The sequence below is a fragment of the Pseudophryne corroboree genome, chromosome 4 (genome assembly GCF_028390025.1).
Source record: "Pseudophryne corroboree isolate aPseCor3 chromosome 4, aPseCor3.hap2, whole genome shotgun sequence".
Taxonomy (NCBI): Eukaryota; Metazoa; Chordata; class Amphibia; order Anura; family Myobatrachidae; genus Pseudophryne; species Pseudophryne corroboree.
The window spans coordinates 627,565,907-627,576,078 of NC_086447.1; the positions used below are offsets into that span (position 1 = coordinate 627,565,907).

The window sequence follows — 10,172 nt, forward strand, 5'->3', positions numbered from 1 at the left end:
GCCAGTGCGGCCCGCCCCCTGCGCGGTCTGGCCACACCTGTGTTGGCCGGACTGCGCCCCCATAACGTGCTGCCCCATCCTGCCCAGCGACCGCCTCTACCTGTCAATCAGGCAGAGGCGATCGCAGGGAAACGACGGCCGACGGACGTTCGGCATGCACCGGCGCACTGCGGCGCATGCGCAATTCCAACCTGATCGCTGCGCTGCGATAAACTGCAGCGAGCGATTGGGTCGGAATGACCTCCTATGCAAATAACACCACATAACACGAATAGCACCATATTACACGTTTAGCACCACATTATACAAATAGCACCTCATAACATAAATAGCACCACATTACACGTATAGCACCGCATTATACAAATAACACTACATAACACGAATAGCACCCCATTACACGTATAGCACTGCATTATACAAATAGCACCACATTACATACCTAGCCACCGCATTACATAAATAGGCCCATCATCATGGACAGACATTGGGCAGCTATAGGGCTGAAGGACTTTGCATTAGAGATTGTCCCAGGGCTGGCTGTGAGTGCAGCCAGATCAGCTGGCATCCTAAGAACAAGGTACATCCTGCTTCTGTCCAGTCCCAAACCATACACTGTGACCGGGGACGCCCTAAACCTTACACCATCATAATAATGCAAATAATGTAATTAAAAATAACCTTTCTGCCGGGTCCCCTTCAGTGCTCAGTTGCCGCTCTGGCCAGCCCAGTGAGAGTGCGGGAGCTAAGGTGGCGGCGAGTGTAGTGAACTCGGCTCCGACCATCACTATGCTGCTGCTCCCAATCCAGGCTCATTGAAGAGACCTTTGGCCGGGGCCAGGGAGAGGATGCTGCTGGGCTGGTTAACTTTCTCCAGGTCCCCTGTTCGTAGAACAGCTACCTAACTTCCGGATTGCGTTCCATTGAATCGCAAGTACTGGAAGCAGTGTGAGCCAGCCCAGCTTTATTGTGAATCGGCCTGGCTGAGGGGGATATGGGACCAGACCATCGGAATCTGTCATGGTATCCTGGTGGGCCAATCCGCCCCTGCCTTGGTCAACAAGAGCTCATCTATGGATTACAGGACTACAGAATGATCCATAAAGTAAAATGCCAAGAGGAATGACAGAAGAGAAGGTAATAGTACACCATTCTTTCCTACACATCTTCAGGAGAGTCCTCTGTCTACTCCAGTGGTCCCACCGTCTCCACTGGCCCCTCCTCTAAGTAGCCAAGGTCTTCATCGTTCTCTGGCCAGTCCTCCAATGTCGACATCCCAATGGGCCCAGGATCAATGGGAAACAAAGGAAACTCACAAATCAGAGTTTTATTATAGGTTTTTAGTGTTAAACAAGTTGCAATGCTGAGGGCCGGATTCAGTTTGGACCAAAAATTTATTTTTCCTTAAAAAGATGACTTTTCAAGCTCAATTATTTTGCGAAAATATTTGGACTCATTCAAATGCCCGCTGTTTACAAAAATAAATAACTCGTAAAGTTTTCAGTGGTCAGCTTTTTGTAAATCAGATTTCCAAAATAATAAAAAGTCTTTTGTTATGAAACCTATTCAATTGCAGATTTGTGGAAAGTTATTGGCTGCCATTTTTGGACATTTAATTTAACCTCCTTTGAGGTGGTGAAAAGTAAAAAACAATTTTGAAAATGTGTATTTATTTTCTGGTTTTACAAGCAATATTATTTAATATCCGTATCGTTTTATTTATTTTGGGGGTTTTCAGATCCACAATATTAATTTTTTTTTTTCATTTTTACTGAGATGCATTTTATTGTAGCCATGATCCACTTTTTTACCCATGATCCAAGTCACTCCTGTAGCAGAAAATTGTCACGCCTATCTTGGGACTTCAGCGAGCTGCAGCTTTTGCAGTCAGCTGCTTTTCAACATTTTTTGCAATCTAATATTTTTTTCTTTAGAAATCTTATTTTTTAACACTGCCTACAATAATGGAGCCATTTACTGACACTATTTGGATGTTTATGGTTCAAGTTAGTGTGGAGGAATAGAAGGACGTGGCAAATGAAGATGGTGCTCAGGCAATCGCTCCATGTGGGTGAGTCAGTGCATATCTCAATTCCACGTCCATGCCAGTATTGTTCTAGGCATGTAATAGAGAGTCTCTCTGAAGTGGAGGTGATAAAATCTTATTGCTTATCCTCTTTTGCAATTTATTATCTCTATGATCTATTGGAGCCAGCTGGAAGCTCAAGTAACACTAATCATGCAGTCAGTGGTTTCCAGAAACTGCTGGCTGCATTACATTTTTTTGGCATCAGGCACATTCCAGTCTACTTTGTCCAAAACATGTGGTTTTTCACAATCAACACTTTCGCATTGTTTATCCCAGGTTACTAAGGCTTTCCACAAATTATTGACCCAGTTTATTAAAATTCAAGATTGGAAGGAGACTAAATTTGGATTTTTTTTTTAATCTTGGCAGGATAGACTGTACCCATGTGCCATTCACACCCCCAAGGAAATTGGAAGAATATTTTTGATACAGAAAACACTCTAATTCCATGAATGTTCAGGTGGTGTGTGATGTCACAATTAAAATCACCAACCTTCTTGTAGGTTTTTCTGGGTTGATCCATGACTCCTTCATTCTGAGCCAGTCATCTATGTTTCATGATTTGAGACTGGAAAATGCCAGTCGGCTGGCTGTTGGGTGAGTAAAATCATTGAGTAATATTATTTTTTTCCTTTTTTTTACAACAGTTGATGTGGGATATATAATCAAATCTTGGTTGTTGACCCTATTGCCTGATTCTGTAGGTGATGCTGAAAAAAGTACCAAGCGGAACAAAGAGTATTGAGAGGTGTAATATAAAGAACCTTTGGTGCCTTTAAAATCCAGTTTAGATATTTAGACTCTACTAGCGGGGCGCTTTTATATTCTCTGTCAAAGAGATGTGACATGGTTAATGCCAGTTTAATTTTTCTAAAATTAACAATGCTGTTTGATAAACTCTTAACTACTTTTTCATTAAGCTGTATTAGCACCCCTTTACCATGATCAACTTTAAAAATTGTTTATATCTAACAGTAGTACCCCATTTCCAAATTAACACTTTTACCTTGTTCATTTTACAAAGCACCTTACCATATTAGAAAATTCTTCTTTACCATCTCTATCATCCTTTGTTACTAAATCAACAACTTTTCATAATTTTAAAACTCCTTCAACTACTGATAATACAAAATGTGAATATTTTCCATTAGTAAGCCCCCTACCAAGTTGAAACCATTAATCACCTTTCTTTCTATAATATAACCACATTACCATCACCATTTTTACATATTTTTCTAATTGTTTATATATGTTTATATATATATATATATATATATATATATATATATATATAGGTTTCCCCAGGGAGCTAATATCGCTCTTTGGTATGTATGAGTTTGATAAATACTGAAACAACCTTAAAAATAGAATTTTTATTCTTAAAAAAATACAATGAATAAAATTGTTTACAATTTGCCCAAGATGACAATAAATGATGTCAGTACAGACAATCGTTGTGTTGATATTAATCCATTTCGGTCAAAACAACATCAGAACTTCCTTGAAGAAATTACAGAAATCACTGTTTTAAACCAACGCGTTTCGTCCTACAGACTTCATCAGGGGTTTATTATAATCTAAATAACACAAAAAACATTTATAAACAACTTTTCTTATCTAATTACAGTGTTCTTATACCACTTAAAAAGTACATCAAATACATTCCAAAGGATCACAATATGGACATATGTCTTTCCGTGTCTTCAATAGGCAATTAGACAATATTAAAAAATATATAATATTGGAGCAGATTTCACCACATGGAATATCTGTAAAATTATAATTATAACATATGTCACAAAAATCGCAAAGAACAAATCATGAGATCATTAGCGCGAGAAAGGCCTTACATTTTCTCAAGATATAAATATATATATATATATATATATATATATATATATATTTATTTATTTTTTAATACCCTTGCAATGTCCCAAAATAGAGATATTCTACTCTATACTGAGGATTTATGCTACTAGAACACCCACCTGTAATGGACTGATTTTGTAAATTGAGGGATGTGGACATTGATATTCCAGCATAAAATTTGTGGAATGTACAGGACAGACCTATTCAAAAAGAAATGAAGAAAAAATATCAGGAAAAAGTTTACAGATGCGAGGATCTTATAGTCCAACACCACAATGACTTTATTTAAAAATTAATTATACTGAAAAGTAAAGAGCTTACTGGATTTACTAATACTGAAATGAATTTGGAGAAGATATGGATATTTGCATCTCTAATTGAGTTTAACCAACCCTTTACACCCACTGCCCTCAAGCCACCCACACTATGCTAAAATCTTTTGTTAACATTAAACTATAACTAAGCCAACCCCAACCCGCCACATTTAACTTTTTTCAATGCCAATTTATATGTAAAAAATAAAGACACTTTAATCAAATGTTGTGTTTTTTATTGTAGAAAAGTTACATGCAATATCAGATGTCCTCTTATTATGTTTTATTTATAAATAAGGAAAATAAATGAACTAAAAAAAATTAAAAGTTTTCATGCCTTGTATGGACTTTCAGTTGATCTTCTTCATTAGGGGGATCTTTGAAATTTCCCTTTGTGAAATAACTGGGAATATAAACGTACTTCTTACAATTTTGTTTAAATTAAAAAAATAGAAATAGCCTACATAGTCTATAAAATAAAACACCACAAAACAATCAAACTCAGTGTGGCCCTTTTGTATCCCTGATGCCACACTAGTGTGTGCAAATGCACCCTGTAACACAGGGATGGCATGAAACTTTCAATGATTGAGTCTGTGAATGATGTTTTGCGCATCACCAAGGGAGCCGCAAGCTTTCCTATGGTGTGAGATTTATCTAATACCCACGTCCTACTATGCAAGCACTGGATTTGTACTGCAGAAGAAGCCATCTACTTCCAATAGGTGTCTTCTGCTGCATTACCATAGCTGCTGCTTCTAAGGAAGCAGCAGTGATTGTTATTCCATCAAAAAACGAATAACCCTTGAGAGTGTGATTGGAGTAGATTTGTAGGGATAAAGCAGAGCCATTTCTACCAGTGGTAGAGCAGTGCAATTGCAGAGGCATCTGCTGGCTGCTAATACCGCTCCTCCCACTCATAGCACTCTGCTCGGGGGCAGACATTTGTGAAATTACATGATCAAATTGTGATGTCACAATGCAATCGTTTAATTTCACGAAACTCCTTTCCCCGAGCGGAGTACTATGGACATGAGGAGAGGGAGCCGGTAACGTGCCAAGCTTTAAACCCAAGGCAACAAACATTACACCCCCCTCGCAATGAGCATGACTCCCAGCGCATGAAACCCTTTCAATGAGCATTACACTGAGAGCATGAAACCCCAAGCAATGAGCACCACCCCTGGCAATGAGCATGACACCCAAAACATAATACCCCTGGCAACCAACATTACACCACTGGCAATGAGCATGACACTGAATGCATGAAACCCATCGTAATGGGCATTACAACCCCTGGCAATGAGCATGACTCCCAGCGCATAAAACCCTGACAATGAGCATGACACTGAGAGAATGAAACCCATGGCACCAAGCATTACACACCCTGGCAAGGAGCATACCTCCCAGTGCATGAAACCCCTGGCAATGAGCATTACACCCCTGTCAACGAGCATGACACTGAGAGCATGAAACCCCTGGCAATGAGAACCACACTTTGCAATGAGCATGACACTGAAAGCATGAAACCCCTGGCAACGAGCATGAAATCCCTGGCAATGAACATGATGGGCAAGTAATTTAAAAGTAATTAGAAGCCTTACTGTGGGGTATAACGTATCACGGGCATTGCAGTGTGTGACATAATATGGTGCAGGGGGCATAATATGGTGAAAGGGGCATTACTGTGTGGGGCTTAGCCTGGTGGATTTTTTTTCTTTCCTGTGGTGCAGGGTCATAAACTGGGGTGTAAAGTAGTATTTCTCCGGCAGGGTCCACAGGTTATCCACAGAATAACAATGGGATATGATGGAGCGACAGCGGATTGGCACCAAACGAACACAAGCTTTCAGTCCTCCCAGGATGCAACGGCCTCGTCCATATATCCCCGCCCACTGTCTCAGGCAAATCAGTTTTTTGTTTGGTGCAGCAGGAGCCGGACCATGGTCACAGGGCTGCTGTATTTGGCAGCCCTAAGCTTTCTTATTTTATTTTTATAGTCTTACTACATTGTTTTTGAGTGATCTTTCCTAACAGCGTCTTACACGCATATCGGAAAGAGTCACTCCAACAACTCTCCGCCGGGTCTCAACAACGCTTACCCATGACACAAGTGCTGTCTCGACGAGCGTCTGTGTTGGATATACTAGCAGGTCCAGCAGACGTTACCAGGCTGTGGACGGAGCACAGGGAGAAGGTAAGGCATCGGTTCTGCTTAGAAGGGGAATACGGACACAGGCGTATTGTTTTGGGAGGAGACTACCAAACAGTAGCTGGTGCGCCGCCACCACGGGTGCTCCAGCGCTAGGCCTTAGGGATCATAAGGCACCAGAATTAGTTTGAGGCTGCGATCCCTAGGGTTGATGTCAGCAGTGGGGAGTCAGATGCTCTCCTGGTCGCCCCTCCCCCCAGTTCATGACCAGTTTCCGCGCGTCTCCCACCATGAACTGATTGCCTCACGTCCATCTCAGATGCTACCATGAGGGGTCTCAGTCGCAGCATAGGCCGCTGCGTCTGTGTACACTAAGCGTTACCGCGAGGAGACCAGGTCGCAAACCGGTGCGCCTGCATGCACAAGTGCGTCCACTGAGCATCTGTGTTCACTAAATTCCCGGAGCGGCAGTGTACACTAGTAGCGTCTGGATCCACTCAGCGTCCGCTAACGTATTGATCGATCTTGGAAGTGATGTGAGTCTCCCTTTATTCCACTCTACTTAGTACGGGTTATACAACACTAAGTTTCTATCTACTTTAGTTAGTATGAATAGTTACATTTAGTGCCTATATGCGTCTGAATATGTTAAGATCTGTATAAAACAGAAATCAGTAATATGTACTCCTACATACTTTACAATGTGTTTGTAGTTGATATTATGCTCATATGACTAATATATAAATGTGACTGACTGCTAGTATGATTACTGACTTTATATATGTTTATCAGTTGATCTTCTGATCTTCAATGCATGAGTAGGGTCGGATTGATATCACTTTAGAGAAATAAAAGTGTTACAGTCACAAATGGTGTAGTGTACTGTGAAAGTGCTGATTATTTATCATGTCTAAAAGCTACAGCTGTGTCACACTGGATATGTCCAATCATCTGATGTTGGAAGCTAAGCAGTGGTGGGCCTGGTTCATTTTTGAAAACCACCTGGGAAACCAGGTGCGGTAAGTACCAACATTCATATCATGTTGTTTTGTATTATCCTCTATGAACTAGTACATGGTTTATATGTAAAATGGTTTGCTGTTCAACATAATACATCCCTGATCTACATCAGGCCTAGATACGATGTTTACACAGACCTTGTCCAGTTTAGCTGGAAAGTTAATTCTTACAGCTTCAATACCAGGAATAGGGTTCACTGTTAACCCATATATGCAGCCAGTCGCGTAAGTTCATCCCAGTTGTCTGGAGGCAAGATAAATATTGGTGCCCCCACCTCCATATCTAGATAAACATAAAAAAAAATCTTCACTTTCTATCTTCAGGGCTCTCATTGGTAATTCAGTGAGCTCCTGCATGGTCGGTGACTGGCAGGTTTTTTCACTGTCTAACGCCAACAGCAGATCCTCTTTTTCTTGATACTATGCATCTCTTTATATTAATACTTTTTCCTATTCATGAACTCTCATCAACGATTCTGGTAAAGATACGGTCTCATCCAGGGCCGGAGCTTCACTAGGCAGCTTTAGGCAGCTGCCTAGGGGCACCAGGACCTGAGGGGGCAGCCAGCTACAGTTACCTGAAAAAGGTAGTGTCGTCCTACCTTTCACAGCCGCCGTAATCCCCCCGACACTCGTATCTTACAGTAGCTGCGACTGCCAGCTCCCGTATTGCAGCCTCCAGCTCTGCCTCCACCCGGCACAGGCAGTAACTTTGACAGCTCATGGAGTTCTGGCTGGGGGTGACATGCGGTGCTGCTCTTCATTCCAGGCTTTTTCACAGACTATTCAGTCCCAACTCTGCATCGCAGCTTGCAGGTAAGGTGGCTGCACAGTGCACTGCCTGCATTTGATAAGGAAAGTGGGGGAGAGCAGCAGTGCGTGTGTGTGTGGGGGGTGGGGGGAGTGTGTGTGTGTGTGTGTGTGTGTGTGTGGGGGGGGGGAGACGAGCAGCAGGCATGCACACAGATGGTGGGGGGAATAGAGCTGCAGACATTTAACAGAGATGGGGGGAGGGTATGAGCAGCAGGCACCCACACACACTGGAAAGATGGGGAGGAGAGAGCAGCCATGCAACAGACTGGGGGTGGGGGAGACCAGCAGCATGCCATTCATCTGAACGGTGGGTAGGGGGAAGGGGCAGTAGGCAGAAGTTTTGCCTAGGGTGCCGAGAAACCTTGCACCGCCCCTAGTCTCATCTACTACCAAACCACACTTTAAATGCCCAATTTCGTCCGATCTTGGAAGCGAAAAAGTGTTGGGCCGGATCAGTACCTGGAGGGTGACCTCCAGAGAATATCCGGTGTAGTAGGTTCATGGGAACTAACAATCCAGTCTAACGTTGACAACAGATTCATACATTTGCTTGGATTTCCCACTTTTTTTCTATATTTTTTTGTATATTCTAAAGCACATGACAAATTCGGGCAGATCATTATTGAGAACAAGAAATTAATTTCCAGTATTGTTCATGAGATCTAGGTGTCTGTATTTACTATTCCCTAGAGGGCACCGCTGTTTAACTCCCAATTCCAGGGACATATAAATATCCTGCTGCATATCAGGCTATTTGTGCCGGGATTACTCTTACTGTATATTGGAAAATTATTCCTTTTCCTCTAAATTCTTTTGATCACCCTGTACAGTTAAATTGACCAGGGTATGTAATTTTGTTTAAATAGTGTACAAGAGAGAATACTATTATCTGTTAGTATTAATATTCTTTTATATTAGATTCAATTAAAAGTGAAGTTTTAATTAGTCTATATCCTTCTTTCTTTAATGAATGCACCAACAAAGGGTCTTTCTATCTTGTCATTTGTGAATTGACTAACCTTATATATATATATTTTCTCTGACGTCCTAAGTGGATGCTGGGACTCCGTAAGGACCATGGGGAATAGCGGCTCCGCAGGAGACTGGGCACAACTAAAGAAAGCTTTAGGACTACCTGGTGTGCACTGGCTCCTCCATCTATGACCCTCCTCCAGACCTCAGTTAGAATTTTGTGCCCGGCTGAGCTGGATGCACAGTAGGGGCTCTCCTGAGCTCCTAGAAAAAGAAAGTTTATTTTAGGTTTTTTATTTTCAGTGAGATCTGCTGGCAACAGACTCACTGCTACGAGGGACTAAGGGGAGAGAAGCGAACCTACCTGCTTGCAGCTAGCTTGGGCTTCTAAGGCTACTGGACACCATTAGCTCCAGAGGGATCAAACACAGGACCCGACCTCGATCGTCCGTTCCCGGAGTCGCGCCGCCGTCCCCCTTACAGAGCCAGAAGCAAGAAGAGTCCTGGAAATCGGCGGCAGAAGACTTCGGTCTTCAAACAAGGTAGCGCACAGCACTGCAGCTGTGCGCCATTGCTTCCCATGCACACCTCACACTCCGGTCACTGATGGGTGCAGGGCGCTTGGGGGGGGGCGCCCTGGGCTGCAATATTAAGTACCTTGGCTGGCAAAAAAACACATAATATAGTCATAGAGACTATATATGTGTAAATTACCCCTGCCAGATATACATAGAAAAAAGCGGGAGAAGTCCGTCGAAAAAGGGGCGGGGCTATCTCCCTCAGCACACTGGCGCCATTTTCCCTCACAGCTCCGCTGGAAGGATCGCTCCCAGGCTCTCCCCTGCAGTTTCCAGACTACATAGGGTAAAAAAGAGAGGGGGGGCACTAAATTTAGGCGCAATATTGTGTGTACAAGCAGCTATTGGGAAAAATCACTCAGTTAT

General features: G+C 42.5%; 1 pseudogene; it reads left to right on the forward strand.

The window, feature by feature from the left end:
- Nucleotides 1–8,637: 8,637 nt before the first annotated feature.
- On the forward strand, nt 8,638–8,755 carry LOC134913707 (5S ribosomal RNA; annotated as a pseudogene).
- Nucleotides 8,756–10,172: the final 1,417 nt, after the last annotated feature.